Here is a 16334-nt window from a genome sequence, read left to right as displayed (position 1 = left end):
ATGCCCTCCAGTGCATCCCTTCCACTTCCTGCGCCTTCACCCTCAAACCTCAGCCCTTCAATTGCAACAAGGACACAGCCATACCTTCCACCCCAACAACCTCCAGATACATCGCAATATCCTACACCATTTCCGCCACTTACAAATGGACCCCACCACCAGGGACATATCTCCTTCCCCACCCCTATTTGTGTTCCGTAAAGACGATTCACTCCGCGACTCCCTTTTTAGGTCCACCCTCCCCTCCTGGCACCTTCCCCTGCCACACCAGAATTGCAAAACCTGTGCCCACCCACCCCCCACCTCCATCCAAGGCGCCAAAGTAGCCTTCCACATTCATCAGAGATTTACCTGTACTTCCTCACACGTCATCTACTGTATCCGTAGCTCCCAATGTGGTTTCCTCTACAGTGAGGAGACAGGATGCCTACTTGCGGAACGTTTTGGAGAACATCTCCAAGACACATGCATGAAACAACCCCACCACCCTGTGGCCAACGCTCCAACTCCCTCTCCCACTCCACCAAGGACATGCAGCTCCTGGGCCACCTCCTTCTATGCCATACCCTTACCAACTGATGCCTGGCGGAAGGACACCTCATCATCCACCTCAGGACCCTCCAACCCCATGGGATCAATGTGGTTTTACCAGTTTTCTTATTTTCCCTTTCCCCATCTTATCCCAGATCCAGCCTTCCAACTCGGCACCACCCTCTTGACCTGTCTTACCTGTCCGACTTCCTTCCCACCTATCTGCTTCACCGTCTGCTTCAATATATCGCCTTTACCCCCTACTTCATCTCCCTGTCTCATTCCCCGCTACTCACCCCCTTGGGTTGCCCCTCATTCCTGACGAAGAGCTTGTGCTCGAAATGTCGACTCTCCTGCTCCTCAACTGCTTCCTGACTGGCTATTCTCTTCCAGCACCATACTCTTCAGTGTTTCATTTGAAGCCTTTCTGTCTTCATTTCTTGCTCAATCAATTGCTTCTGGTCATCCTCCTCTAGGAAAAATTATTATTAAATTGAAAAGTGTGCAGAAATGATTTACAAAGGTGTTACTGGGATGAGTGAGTTTGAGTTACAAGGAGAGGCTGGATAGGCTGGGACCTTTTGCACTGGACCGTAGGAGGATGATTGGTGACCTTGTAGACACAGAGGATGGTGCGTATGTGGAATGAACTGCCCAAGGAAATGGTAGATGCATCTACAGTTGTGATATTTAATCAACATTTCATCAGGTAAATGAGTATGAAAGTTGTAGAGGGATATGGACCAAACGCAGGCAAATGGGTTTAGGAAGATCAGTTGACATAGACAAGTTGGACCGACTGGTCTGTTTCCTTGCTGTATGACTGACTTTGTGGTTAAATCAGAATAATTCTGAAGCCATGTACTGAAGTCAGTTATTTTTGTGTTTACCAAAATAATTTTGATTATATTTGGCAAGGCTTGCAAAAGCAGAGAAGTTCTGGGAACTGGTTACAGCCCTGGGATAGAATCAGATTTTTCACCCGAGACCTGGAACAAAGATTTGTTTGTGACATGGAAATAATTTGTGCATTCACTCCTATTCCTGACAGGAACAGATGTGTATAAATATTGCCCTTAATTGAACAATAACGAGAATCCATACTGAGGGAGGGCACAGGATGGCAATTTTGGACAAATTCAGTACATTTGGTTGTGCCATATGCGACCTGGCAATTCTAGACACTGATACCATGCCTGAAATAGGAAGAATTCAATTCCTCATCATTAATATCCCCAAAAGAAAACAAAAGTTAATTGGTGGGGCCTATGTTTGCACTTTGTGCAAGTAATTCTTTTTGTAACTTCTATTCCTGTATCTTCAGTAAATGCTTTGGTAGTTAATGCAATGTAAATGTAGTTTAATGTAAAAGCAAATGGTATGGCATAATGAAATGCTGAGTAAAATGTTAAATTTGCAGAGGAGGTGCAAAATGGAGAGTAGGATTAGATAAAGCATCTGATAAGTATCACTGAAATATTTTCAATCAAAATGCTGAAAGATTGGCGAGGTCCATGAAAAATATTGTGGATTACACAGAGACAATATTGTTCCAATATCATGGGTTGCCAAATGGTAAGTCACAACTTTTGCTGGTGTTATGGCTTGAGCAATTGGGGATGCAAGCTCTGAGGTAACAATGGCCTCTGTTGGAGTGGAAATCAGAAATTTACATCCTGGTAGCAGCTGAAAGGCCCCTTGAAATGAGTAGGACTTTTTGTTTGCATGTTGCCCTGGTTTTCCAATATCGGAAGGACCCAAAAAAAGGGAAAGTGTCTTAGTTGTTTATTTTCTGTCTCTACTGTGTGGAACTCCACCCCATTTGAAGAACTTTCACTCATCTCTCCCTCTTTTCTCTCTCTCTCTCTCTCTCTCTCTCTGTCTCCCTCGCTTTCTCTTTCTGCCAACCTCAGCCCATGTTTTCACTCTGTTGTGCTGTGTGAATTGTTAAAATGGGTTACAGTAGCAAAAGGTATAAAAAGCACCACTATTGCACAATGATTTTGTTTTGTTTTAGAAACACATTATTTAAGGTAAGGCATTAGTGATTGTGTGTTTATAGGAGTCATTGCTGATGCTGAGGTAATGTTTTTAGGGGAGACGTGAAACTTTTAACAATCTGTTTCCATTGCTCTCCCATTCTAGGTCTCCATTTCCTTTCCATACCCTGCAACTAATCATCAGTTCTGCAATGTCTGCAGCTCTGCCCCTTAATCTGCTGTTTCATGCAAAATATTCCTTCACATCTATTTGCAGAAAAAGAATTGAAAATAATTTGGGGTGGGGCCAAGATATTCAAAGAAAATAAAATTCTCCCCTGGATTTTACTTGGAGTGTAACTTCAATTGGCAGCAATATTTGAGATTGGGATTCTTAATTCAATATGGTCTGTTCTGGTCAATCCCATTGTGCCTATGTGTGGGAGAGCGAGAAATTGAAATCTGTCATTTCAAAATATTTTGGAAATCTTCAACATTGCTATTGGGTTTAAGTAAAATCTTTCTAACTCACAATGACGTATATACTGCTTGCTGAATGCGCCTCAAATTTGTTTACAAACCTAAATCTGTGGATCATTTTGGTAAGTGACACACAAATCGGAACTAAATTATGATTGTTAATTTTCTGTACAGTGCAACCTGAATGCCAGTTCGAGTGCGTGGATTATGTTGGATGCCATAATTTGTAATTTGCCAAAATAGGTAGCACAATTATTTAGAGTTAATATGCCCTTGACCATTATTTTTGTGTTTTTCGAATACAACTGAAGGCTGTTGTAAAGGGAATCATTTTCAGGCCTGTATCCTTTTACATAGGCTCTTTTCCTGAGTTTCTGCCAATTCTCATTTGGCACTTGAGAGTCTGGTTCAGTAGCATGCAGAGCATATATTCACTCGAACCTCTGGTATGAAAGTTTGAAGAATTCCAAATGGATGGTACACTTATTGTAATCCCATACATTTGGACTACCGCAGCCTTCATTTTTCAATTACTTTTGATGATTGATTCATGGTCCTGACCTACGGATGAATGTTCAAGCTTTAAACCGCAGGCTGGTACTGATGCATGCTTTTGTAGTTATAGTTGAAAAGCCAAAGCTAATTGGTTTGAGCAGTAAACAAATCTTGTACAGTTCCGCTTGGGAAGCCATTGTTGGAGTGCAGTAGTTTTTTCCGACTTGTGTCAGGGCTTTTTGCATGCAAAGAATTAGTATTTCCATGATATCAAGAAGGAATGGAAATACACAATCCAGTTCAAACTTAATGTCCTGGAAGTAATTTTTAATTAATTGAAGAGAGTGTGGGCATTGCTGACTCAGCCAGCAATGCCCATCCGAAGCTGCCCTGAAGGAGTTTGTGGAAAGAAGCTTTCTTGAACCGCTGCAGTGCTTTGGTGTGTGACTGCACCCACAACGGTTTTAGGGAGGCAGATTGTCACCGGATGACAGTGAAGGAACAGTTCATATATTTCCACTTGTACTAATCATAAGGATGATTCCACATGGCATCATCACCACCATAACTCTTACCTCCAGCACTTTTCCAGTGTATTTATAATATTGTCAGGTAGATGCCAATATGTGTTGGCTTTTCAACTATAATTACAAAAGCGTGCATCAGTACCACCCTGTGGTTTAAAGCTTGAACATTCATTCGGAGCCAGGACCAATGAATCAGTCATCAAAAGTAATTGAAAAATGAAGGCTGTGGCGGTCCAAATTCACATAACAATTTTTCAACAAATGCGCCGCCAGTCAAGTGTACGGGATTACAACAAATGTGCCATCCATTTGGAATTCTTCAAACTTTCATCACAGAGGTTCGAGGAAATATATGCTCTGCATGCTACTGAACCAGACTGTCAAGCGCCAAACTACAGTGGTTTGGAGGGGAACTTGCAGGTGGCATTGCTCCCATGTATCTACTGCCCTTGTCCTCGTAGGTGATTGTAATCATGAGTTTGGAATGTGCTGTCAAATGAACCTTTGTGACAAAGCTGCAGTGCAATTGTAGATGATATACACTGCTGTCACTGAGAGGGCATTAAATGTTGAAGGTGGTAGATGGCAAACTAGGCTATAGGATCGTTTTATCCTTGATGGTGTCCAGCTTCTTGTATTGTTAGAGCTGCACCCATCCAGCAAGTGAAGAGTACTCCATTACACTCCCAACTTGTGTTTTGTGGATCTGTCCTTGAGGCCATCATATTTATCTAGCTAGTCCAGTTTGGCTTCTGTCATTGGTAACCCCGAGGAAATTGTTAGTCAGAGTTCAGCGATGATCATTCTGTTGAACACCAAAAGTAGTTAGATTATTTCATGTTGGTGGTCATTGCCTGGGAATTCTGTGACAGTAATGCTACTTGTTTCTTATCAGTGCAAGCCTGGACATTGTGCAACTTGTGTAATAGATATGGGCTGTTTCAGCATCTGAGGAGCTGCAAATGCCACAAAATACAAGCGATCATCCTCACTTCTGATTTTTTATGATGGAGGAAAGAGCATTAACAAAGCTAAACATGGTTTGGCTTAGGATACAACAGGGGAACTTCTGCACTGATGTCCTGGTGTTGAGATGACTGACTTTCAACCATCTTCCTTTTGTGCTCTGTATGACTTCAACCAAATGGGGAGAGATGTATCTCTGGTTCTCATTGACTCCAATTTTTCTCAGGCACATTGATGTCACTCTCTGACAAATTCTCCCTGGATATCAAGGCAGCCAATTTCATCTCACCTCTGGAGTTCAGCTGTTTCACCCATGTTTAGACCAAAACTGTAAGGCTGGGAGCTGGTGAACTGAGCCCCAGTGAGCAGGTTCCTCCTTTTTGATTGCACTATCAATGACTCTTTCCATCACGAGCAAAATGATGGAGATTAGACTGGCAGGGTAATTGGGGAATTGACTGCTTTCCATGCACAGGATGTTGCTGGGCAATGTTCCACATTGGCATCTACCTGACAATGGTATAAATATATTGGAAAAGTGCTGGGGGTAAGAGTTATGGTGGTGGTGATGCCATGTGTACTAATCAAAAGAACGTTTCCTTTTTCCCCCCCTTTTTGCTTTTTTTCAAAAAACCTGATGTCATAAGACTTCGTAGGATTTGGAGTCACTGTTGAAGACTCTCAAGGCAGCTCCTTCTTGACCATATTGCACTATAGCAGGACCCCTGAGATACTGATGTTAGTGACCTGGGGCATTGTTGACAAGATGAGAGAGAATTCTTGCTGAAAATGTGTTGCTGGAAAAGCGCAGCAGGTCAGGCAGCATCCAGGGAACAGGAGAATCGATGTTTCGGGCATAAGCCCTTCTTCAGGAATGAGGGAAGTGTGTCCAGCAGGCAAAGATAAAAGGTAGGGAGGAGGGACTTGGGGGAGGGGCGTCGGAAATGCGATAGGTGGAGGGAGGTCAAGGTGAGGGTGATAGGTCAGACTGGGGTGGGGGCGGAGAGGTCAGGAAGAAGATTGCAGGTTAGGAAGGCGGTGCTGAGTTCGATGGATTTGACTGAGACAGGGTGGGGGGAGGGGAAATGAGGAAACTGGTGAAATCCGAGTTCATCCCTTGCGGTTGGAGGGTTCCTAGGCGGAAGATGAGGCGCTCTTCCTCCAACCGTCGTGTTGTTGTGGTCTGGCGATGGAGGAGTCCAAAGACCTGCATATCCTTGGTGGAGTGGGAGGGGGAGTTGAAGTGTTGAGCCACAGGGTGGTTGGGTTGGTTGGTCCGGGTGTCCCAGAGGTGTTCTCTGAAACGCTCCGCAAGTAGGCGGCCTGTCTCCCCAATATAGAGGAGGCCACATCGGGTGCAGAGGATGCAATAGATGATGTGTGTGGAGGTGCAGGTGAATTTGTGGCGGATATGGAAGTTTCCTTTGGGACCTTGGAGGGAGGTGAGGGGGGAGGTGTGAGCGCAAGTCTTGCACCTCCTGCGGTTGCAGGGGAAGGTGCCGGGAGGTTGGGTTGGTGGGGGGTGTGGATCTGACGAGGGAGTCATGGAGGGAGTGGTCTTTACGGAATGCTGATAGGGGAGGGGAGGGAAATATATCCTTGGTGGTGGGGTCCGTTTGGAGGTGGCGGAAATGACGGCGGATGATGCGCTGTACATGGAGATTGGTGGGGTGGTAGGTGAGGACCAGTGGGGTTTTGTCCTGGTGGCGGTTGGAGGGGCGGGGCTCAAGGGCGGAGGAGCAGGAAGTGGAAGAGATGCGGTGGAGGGCATCGTCGACCACGTCGGGGGGGAAATTGCGGTCCTTGAAGAAGGAGGCCATCTGGGTTGTACGTTTTTGGAACTGGTCCTCCTGGAAGCAGATGCGGAGACGAAGGAATTGGGAGAATAGGATGGCGTTTTTACAGGGGGCAGGGTGGGAAGAGGTGTAGTCCAGGTAGCTGTGGGAGTCGGTCGGTTTTAGTAGATGTCCGACACTGTGGGCTGACCCAATTTTGGTACAAGCCACCAGGTAAGGAGGATAGAGAGAGAATTATAGAGATGCACAGCACGGGAACAAACCCTTCGGTCAAACTCGTCCATGCCAGGGTCTCCTAACCTAATCTAGTCAGATTTGTCAGCATTTGGCCCATATCCCTCTAAACCCTTCCTATTGATATATCCATCCAGATGCCTTTTAAAAGCTGTAATTGCACCAGTCTCCACCACTTTCTCTGGCAGCTCATTCCACTATCTGCGTGAAAAACTTGCCCCTTAGGTCCCTTTTTAAAATTTTTTTCCCCTCTCACCCTAAACCTATGCCCTCTTGTTCTAGACTTCCCCACCCTGTGGAAAAAGCCTTGTCTATTTGCCCTATCCATGCCCCTCTTTTTATAAATCTGGTTAATAAGGTTACTCCTCAGCCTCTGATGCTCCAGGGTAAACAGCCCCAGTCTATTCAGCCTCTCCCTTTAGCTCAAATCCTCCAATCCTGGCAACATCCTTGGAAATCTTCTCTGAGCCCTTTCAAGTTCCACAATATCCTTCCAATAGGAAGGAGACCAGAATTGCACACAGTATTCCAACAGTGGCCTAATCAATGACCTGTACAGCTGCAACATGACCTCCCGACTCTATACTCAATTCTCTGACCAATAAAGGAAAGCAAACCAAACATCATCTTCACTATCCTATCTACCTGCGACTCCATTTTCAAGGAGATATGAACCTGCACTCCAAGGTCTCTTTAATCAGCAACACTCCCCAGGGCCTTACCATTTAAGTGTACAAGTCCTGCCCTGATTTCCTTTTCCAAAATGCTGCACCTCGCATTTATCTGAATTAAACTCCATCTGCCACTTCTCAGCCCATTGGCCCATCTGATCAAGATCCCGTTGTACTCTGAGGTAACCTTCTTCGCTATCCACTACACCTCCAATTCTGGTGTCATCTGCAAACTTACTAACTATACCTCTTATGCTCGCATCCAAATCATTTAAATAAATGATGAAAAGCAGTGGACCCAGCACCGATCCTTGTGGCACTCCACTGGTCACAGGCCTCCGGTCTGAAAAACAACCCTCCACCACCACCACCACCACCACCACCATCCTTTGTTTCCTACCTTTGAGCCAATTCTGTATCCAAACGGCTAGTTGTCCCTGTATTCTATGTGATCTAACCTTGCTAACGAGTCTTCCATGGGGAACCTTGTCGAACACTTTACTGAAGTCTATATGGATTATGTCCACTGCTCTGCCCTCATCAATCCTCTTCATTACTTCTTCAAAAGACTCAATCAAGTTAGTGAGACGTGATTTCCCAAGCACAAAGCCATGTTGACTATCCTTAGTCAGTCCTTGCCTTTCCAAATACGTGTACATCCTGTCCCTCAGGATTCCCTCCAACAATTTACTCACCACGATGTCAGGCTTAGCAGTCTATAGTTTCTTGGCTTTTCCTTATCACCTTTTGGTCAATAGTGGCATCATGTTAGTCAACCTCCATCATCTGTGACTATTGATGATACAAATATCTCAGCAATCACTTCCCTCATTTCCCACAAAGTTTTAGGGTACAACTGTATGCGTTTTAAGATACCCTGCAACACGTCCTCTGTCATACTGACATTTTTCAAGATATCAATAAGAATGTGTATAGGGTATGAGAAGGTAGGGAAAGAGTGAAGTTTTGAGTTTTGTGAAACAAGGTTCAGTTGAGTGTGACTTGGATCAGATAAGAACTTGCAGTTAACAATGGGCTGCTGGAGGCAAGGGTATTGGTTACTAAGGTGGAAAAGTATTTATTATGTGAAGCCATTTAACAAGATTAAAAAGACTCATTGTGTAACAGCAGATGGCTTAGTCTTTACTATTGACATTCATTGTTTTTAGCGGTCACCCAATCAATATGTATGTTGCCTTATCTAGATGCTCCTCCCTGCAAATGTCTATATAGTTCATAAAGAGTCTGCTATTGTCCCTGTCCCTCTCTGTCTGTGAACCTGTCTCTGTCTGTCTCTCTGTCTGTCTCTCTGTCTGTCTCTCTGTCTGTCTCTGTCTCGGTGTCTCTGTGTCTCTCTCTCTCCAGGGCTTGGAATAAAGGAAGGTAAAGCTACTCTGTGTCTCTTGAGCATTTTACTTTGATTGAAGGGGGAATGGGATGACATCACCATCTATATCCCCATATTCTGTATCTTCCACATTCTCCTCCACAGTAAACACTGATGCAAAATACTCATTTGGTATCTCTTCCATATGCTGCAGTTCTGCTCATAGGCTGCTTTGCTGATCTTTGAGGGGCCCTATTCACTCCCTAGATACCCTTTTGTCCTCCTTGTATTTAAGCAATCCTTTTGAATTTTCCTTAGCCCTATTTACCATCAACAGGGTTGGGTTTGTCCTTAATTGCAGTGTGTAAGTTGATGCCAGGTGGTCCATTTGGTTTCATTGTTTTGTTTAGACCTTATCATGATTGATACAGCTTGAATGGCTTACAAGGCCACTCAGAGGGTGGGTTAGAGTCAACCACATTGCTGTAACCCACAGGAGGTAAGGATGCTAGATTATTTGTCATAAATGGTGAACCTGCTATTTTTCTTTTAGCAGCTAGAGAATTTAATATATTGGAGAAGCACATTAGAGATAGGATGAAGCTCTCTTTACAGACATGATGTTGCAGTTGGAGGAAGATGTTGCAAAATATGTACATGAAAATTGCCAGAATGGAGTCTCAGATTCTTGCAGATCTGTCGAAATCTTTGCCCTGAAGTACGCAAGAAAATTTGATGTTACAGATTTTAAAGAGAATGTACCAGTTTGCTGATGGAAGCAACTTTACACTGTGATAAAAGAACACAGTTTCATGATGTCTTGACAAACTTCCCACATTTCAGTAGTATACAATGTAAACAACAAATATTGCATATAGATTTGTCTGTACTGTAACATGGATTAGAGGTCCATGAATTTTGACATATTCGCTAATGAAATAGTGAGCAAAGTTGGAGAGACCAGTATTCGAAAAGAAATGCATCATTGTGCTGTTGTCTATGTTCAATGGGATAAACCTACGTCATTGGTGATTTTTGCAGAAAAGGCCTTGCAAAACAGCAATCTTGAAAGATTAGATTAGATTAGATTAGATTAGATTACAGTGTGGGAACAGGCCCTTCGGCCCAACAAGTCCACACCGACCCGCCGAAGCGAAACCCACCCATACCCCTACATTTACCCCTTACTTAACACTACAGGCAATTTAGTATGGCCAATTCACCTGAGTCATCCACATTCATCATGAAGGATAGGTAGATGAAGTTAGCCTGGAAAAACTGCTGAGGAATGCTTTTGGAGCTTCTGACCAAGGTGGGGGTGGGGGGTGGGAAAGTATTCTCTTTTGGGAGGTGTTCAGTCACACTTCTTTGATGTTTTTGCTGAAGTTAGATTTCAAAATAGTGATGCGGTGATTTTCTGTGGTCTAACCAGTGTTTTTCAACCATTGGATATCTCTCTAAACATGGCCTTTTGGAACAACATGAGAGGGGAGAAAAAGAAAAATGACAGGATGATTTAAAGGAGAGAAGATATTTACTGAGGGAGGTAGTATATGGGCTTTGACATTAGCAATCCTAGTTTGTGGGTTGTAGAGACCTGGGATGAAATAAGAATGGATTGTGAGCTAAATCAGGAAAAGGACTGTTTTAAAATCAAGGATTGTGGAAGGTTTAATTTTTTTAAATCAGTTAACCCGTTGCAAGTTGTTTACAATACTAATTTGTTCAAACACTGGGTGAGGATGTTTTTAGTTGGCCCAGCTCTGGGGGAATCTGTATACAAAATGAGATTTAGTTTGCAACAAGTTTGCTTATTGGTTATGGAGTTTTGCCCAGTTGTGGATGCCAAATACCGTCAGCCTGGTAACCTTTCTGGCTCCTGGGTGTGAATAACACTGCAGGCAGCTGGTGTTTGTTTCTTTCTTCGGTTTTAAAAAAAAATTCCTAAAGCTTGAACAAGGCGCATGGTGGCTCAGTGGTTAGCACTGTTGCCTCGCAGCAGCAGGGACCTGGGTTCGATTCCAACCTCTGGCAACATTCTCCCCGTGTCTGCGTGGGTTTCCTCCGGGTGCTCCGGTCTCCTCCCACAGTACAAAGATGTGCAGGTCAGGTGAATTGGCCCTGCTAAATTGCCCGTAGTGATAGGTGCATTAGTAGGGGAATGGATCTGGGTGGATTACTCTTCGGACGGTCAGTGTGGGCTCGGTGGGCCGAAGGGCCTGTTTCCATACTGTAGGGAATTTAATCGTTTAAAAAAAAAGGTCAGTTTTGTTTCTCTGACAAGTTGATGTAAGTTGCTGCTTTTAACCAAGTATAGTCAGAGACTTAATCATTTGTGAACCAGTCACTCTGTGGCTCTTGTGAAGAGGTGAGAGATCCTAAAGGAAAAAACTCAGAACTGAAAGACTTGGGACACATAAGGAAAACTAAGGGCTAGTGCTATTGAACTGTTTCTGTTTTTCTTCCGCCAACCAATACACCATGTATTCCTATGTATGTTTTTGGGTGTAGGTGGTTTCAGAAAATGTCAGAGTTTTATAAGTAACTATAACAGTTGATTTGTTTACTTGTTGTTCAAATCTATTTATTTGTATTAAATGGTAGTTCTTAAGGACATGAATCTGTGCCTATCTTTTTTAGTAATCTGGTTTATTCACAGGCAAGTTGAGGCCTTTGCATATTTTGTTAATATTTTTAACTTTTTATTGTTGGAATAGCAGAGCTTGATTTGCAGTACATTTCTTCAGTGAGGTGTGATAGTGCTGTTTCAGATGAATGCTATTCAAGAAGCAGTTTGGAGATAGTTAAGCTCTGAAAGTGAGGAATGATTTTTGTGGATTTTAACGGCTGTTCAGTACATGTTGTGCTGCACAGTAGTATTTTTCTGTCCTGTGGGAAAACATGAGTTTAAATTATATATCTGGTAAATCTGTAGATATGGCTTTTTTTTGAATTTGGTAAAGTTAATAAATTTGGTGTGCAGAAATTTAATGCATCTTCAGAAGTTTTTTGTTAACAAATATGTAATAATAAAAACGCTTGTGCCTCTGTTTATATTAGTTTTGGAGACAGAGTTGGTGAGAACAGACTCTGGAAAGACTCTGATAGAGGTGATGGGCAAAGTTTTTAGATTTCAACCTTTCAAGAAATCTTTCTTGTGTAAAGATCAATCCACTACTTTCTGACTAAAAATCTAGACTTGGAAACTTTGATGAGTAAGTATGGTATTAAATGAAAATTTCATTCCTGACCATAAAAAGGAGATTGTAGAATAACCATCACAAGTGAGTGTACAGCAGTTGGAGATTTTCATTCATGGAAACAAACTATGGAAACACAATCCTTGACATTAAAATTCTAAGGAAGCTAGAGAAGAAATAAATAGAACCTCTACCAATTCTCCAGAATTCAGTTAACAGAACACTCCTGCAAGAAAATTGCATGGTGGCAAGATTGATTCCCCCCACTCTCCTTTTACAGAAATTTAAATCTATTTTGTCTTCCTTTAGTAGTTAAACTGTAATTGAGCTCATAGAAGCTTCCATGAATATGAGCTGATTGGTGACTCAACCAAGATGTCTAAATGATGGGTTATGTTTGACCAATCTTAAAGGATTATTAATCTGTTCAAGTGATGTTGGTGTAGTTGGCAAGGCAGTAACACACCGTTTTGTAACTGTTATAGTTTCTCTCTATCTGCTTCTTGTAAATCCCTTGTGATTTTGAACAGCTCTTTGATTTTTTTTCAAGCAGAGAAATCCCAACTTCTCTCTGTGGCTACAACCCCTCATCACTGGAATAACTTCTATAAAATATTTCTTTAAAATATTCACATCCTTCCTGAAATGCATCCATGTACATGACACTTCAGTTGAAGCAAAACCAGTGTTTTATAAAGGTTTATGATAACATTGGAGTAATGAAAGAGTTGGACTTGAGATGTTAACACTGCTTCTCAGAGATCTGCCAGATCTGCTGAGTTTCTCCAGTACCCTCTGGCTTTATTTCATAAATTCATTTATTTTGATCTCTGCCTCAATTTATGAAGCCTAGTATCCCTCTTGCATTGTTAGTCTCCTTCTCCATCTACATTGTCACCTTCAATGATTATATCCTCTGGTATCTCTGTTCCAGAACCCCCTTTTTAGAATTGTACCTTTTTAGAATTATTATGTATCTGCTCTCCTTTCTATTAGTACCAAACACAACATTGCACTTCCCTTGTGCTGAATTTCACTTGCCATGTGTCCACCCAATTTACTTGTTTCGTTGAAGCCTATCATCATCCTCCTCAAAGTCCGTAGTGCTGGAAATTTTATATCATTTACAAATTTTGAAAATATGCTTAGGACACAAACCTGTGTCACTCTAAATGAAGAAAAGCAGTGGTCCTGGTCCTGAACCCTGGAAGATCTACCTTCCTCTTGTCTGAAAAACACCTGTTAACAACTCAACTGTTTTCTGTTGCTGTCAACATTGTGTCCATACTTTTTTTTAATCTATGGATTTTAACTTGGCTGACAAGTGCACTTTCTAGAACTTAAGTCCTGTTTTGGATATACATTTATACCATGTAAACAGCATTACCCTCATCATGCGTCTGTTACCTCATCAAAAAACGTGATTGTTAACTTAACATATACTTTTAATAAAGCCAGCATGGATTTCCTTAATTAATCTATGTGCCCCAGTGACAATTAATTCTATGACATTATCTTGCTGAAAAGCTTTCCCATACTAAGGTTAATCTGAATTGTACGTAGATGTTGGACTTAACTTTATTCTCTGCCTTGAACTAGGAGGGACTATTTGTCAGTGCCCATTCTGTTTGCTCTACTCCTATATCTAAGAAAAGTATAATAGGAGCGGCGCCCACATAATTTCCTCCTTTCCTCCCATATGCTTGGATACATTCTATCTGTTCCTTGTAGCTTAGTAATTTGAAGTACAGTCAACCCTTCTAATAAGTACCTCCACTTTATCAGTTTTAGCCCATCTGTGGCTCACGTTTTTTAAAGTATTCACTCATTGAATGTGGGTATTGCCAGCTTGGACAGCATTTATTGCCCATTTCTAGATGTTATTGAGAAAGTGGTGATAAGCTATCTTCTGGAACTGCTGCAGTTCATTTGGAATAGGTATACCCACAATGCTGTTCGGGCAGGGGTGCCAGGATTTAGATACAATGCCACTGAGGAATAATGATGTATTTCCAAGTCAGGATGCTGAGTGGCTTGGATGGGAACTTGCAGGTAGTGGTATCCTCATCTATCTGCTGCCCTTGATCTTCCAGATGTCAGGTTAGTGAGTTTGAAGGTGATGCTAAGGAGCCAATTCACTCCAAAGGAGTATGTGCTGAACATTGGTGGAGGGAGTGAATGTTTGTGGATGTGGTGCCAGTCAAGCAGACTGCTTTGTCTTGGATGATGTCAAGCTTCTTGTGTTGTTCGAGCACCACTCATTCAGGCAAATGGGGTATATTCATCATACTCCTGACTTGTGCCTTGGAGATGATTTGGTTGATAGGTTTTGGGGGAATCAGTAAATTAAACTACTGTGACAGTGCTTCTCCTTTAACAAGATTATGCTGTCCTTGGCTTTTTTTTTTTGCAGAGAGGTTGTAAAAGCAGTGATTTCAAAAGGTCTAAGTTTGAAGGGTTTTAGGGCCAAATTGATGATTGCTAACAGACACCGCCTCAGGCAGCATGCTTTCAAGCTTTAAAAAACGACTTGTATGATAAGAAGAGAGTGACCAATTCTCCCAGCTCAGCTTTTGTCTGGTTAGGTCTGCCTGTTCACTGAAAGCAGTCAGTCGTTTTTGAGGCTGCTGGTCCAAGAAACAGGCACATGGAAGAAGGTGTTCCATGCTGAATCTCCCTGCTATCTCCCCTGTAAGAACCTGTTTGTTTTTTCTTTGCCAAGGGATGTTATGGGGATTGTTGCAAGTATTTGGAACAGATTCATTAAGTTGAGATGATCTGTGGGTTTTTGGATAGGTTAAATTATTGTATATTCTGTTCTCTTTTGTTTCATTTGGTAATCTTGTAAATAAACACGGTTTTGTTTAAAACAAAGTGTTTTGACCAGCTGTATCCCTCCTGGAATATCCATGTTACATATAAAACAACTCGCAAAGTTAGGGTCCGAGCTACTTTCTTGAAACGTTTTGAGTGAGCCTGGCCTGAACCGTAACAGACTGGGGGCTCATCCTGGATTTATCCTATAGTTCCAATTTGGGATTAGGGTTGCTGGACTTTAAGGCTGCGAGTGGCAGGTTTTAGTGTCTTTTGTTCTGGGTGTTGAATTCAGTTGGTTATAGCAATGGCTGTTTCAGTCACCAAGAGTTTTCTGGGGATGGAAGAAGTGACTTTGGGGGTTTTGCAAAAGGTGATTAAGACCAAGCTGCTGGAATTAGCAGACAGGCTGGGATTGGAGCTGTCTCCTTCCGTAAGTAAAGGAGAGATAATTACAACAATAGCTCAGCATTTAAATTTGCTGGAAACACCATTAGGATCTATAGTGTTGGCAAAAATTCAATTGAAAATGAAGCAACTTGAGTTAGAGGCAGAAGACAAGGAAAGGGCAACATAAATGAAACTGTTTGAATTACAATTAAAAGCAGAGAGAGAAAACGAGGGAGAGGAAAGGAAGAAAGAGAGGGAGTTTGAACGTCAGAAGTTGGCACTTAGATAGGAAAGTCAGCTTAAAAGGATGGAGATGAAGGCTGAAGGTAAACTTAGTGAGGAAGAGTGAGGATGTGCAAACCCATGGTAGCCAAAGGCCTAGTGAGGAACTGTTTCAATATATTCAAGCATTGCCTAAATTTGATGTAGAAGTCTTTTTCATCTCATTTGAAAAGGTAGCTAAACAAATGCAGTGGCCAGTAACCATGTGGATTTTGTTGATCGAAACAAAATGTGTAGGTGGAGCGAGTGAGGTATTTGTACCACTATTGGAGGAGTTATCTTAAGTGCATATGAGCTTGTGCCAGAAGCCTACAGGCAATGTTTCAGGAATCTAAGGAGGGACCCTGGTCAAACCTATGTTGAGTTTGAAAGGATCAAAGTAATTTTGACTGATGGGTAAGGGCATTAAAAGTAGGGCAAAACTATGGTGCTCCTAGAGAGACAATTATTTTGGAGAAGTTCATAAATTCACTTCCTGAGGTAGTGAGAACTCATATAGAGGTGCAGAGAGTTAAAATAACAAGGTTAGCACCTAATTTGGCAAGATTAGCACCTGAAATGGCTGATCATTATGTGTTGTTCCACAAATTAAAGTTTCGTTTCCAAAATCAATTTTAATTCATGAGGAACAGAAACTGGGGG

At 42.2% G+C, this 16334-nt stretch overlaps 1 protein-coding gene across 10 annotated transcripts in view; it reads left to right on the top strand.

The window, feature by feature from the left end:
* The window catches only part of erc2 (ELKS/RAB6-interacting/CAST family member 2), an 846554-nt gene that overhangs the window by 101853 nt on the left and 728367 nt on the right, over positions 1 to 16334 (top strand). The window lies entirely within an intron of this gene.

Source organism: Chiloscyllium plagiosum, unplaced genomic scaffold (genome assembly GCF_037043375.1).
Source record: "Chiloscyllium plagiosum isolate Xiang-an unplaced genomic scaffold, Cpla_swu_hap1 HiC_scaffold_14, whole genome shotgun sequence".
NCBI lineage: Eukaryota > Metazoa > Chordata > Chondrichthyes > Orectolobiformes > Hemiscylliidae > Chiloscyllium > Chiloscyllium plagiosum.
Note: the sequence above shows the minus strand (reverse complement) of the source record. Positions and strands in the feature narration are given on the sequence as shown.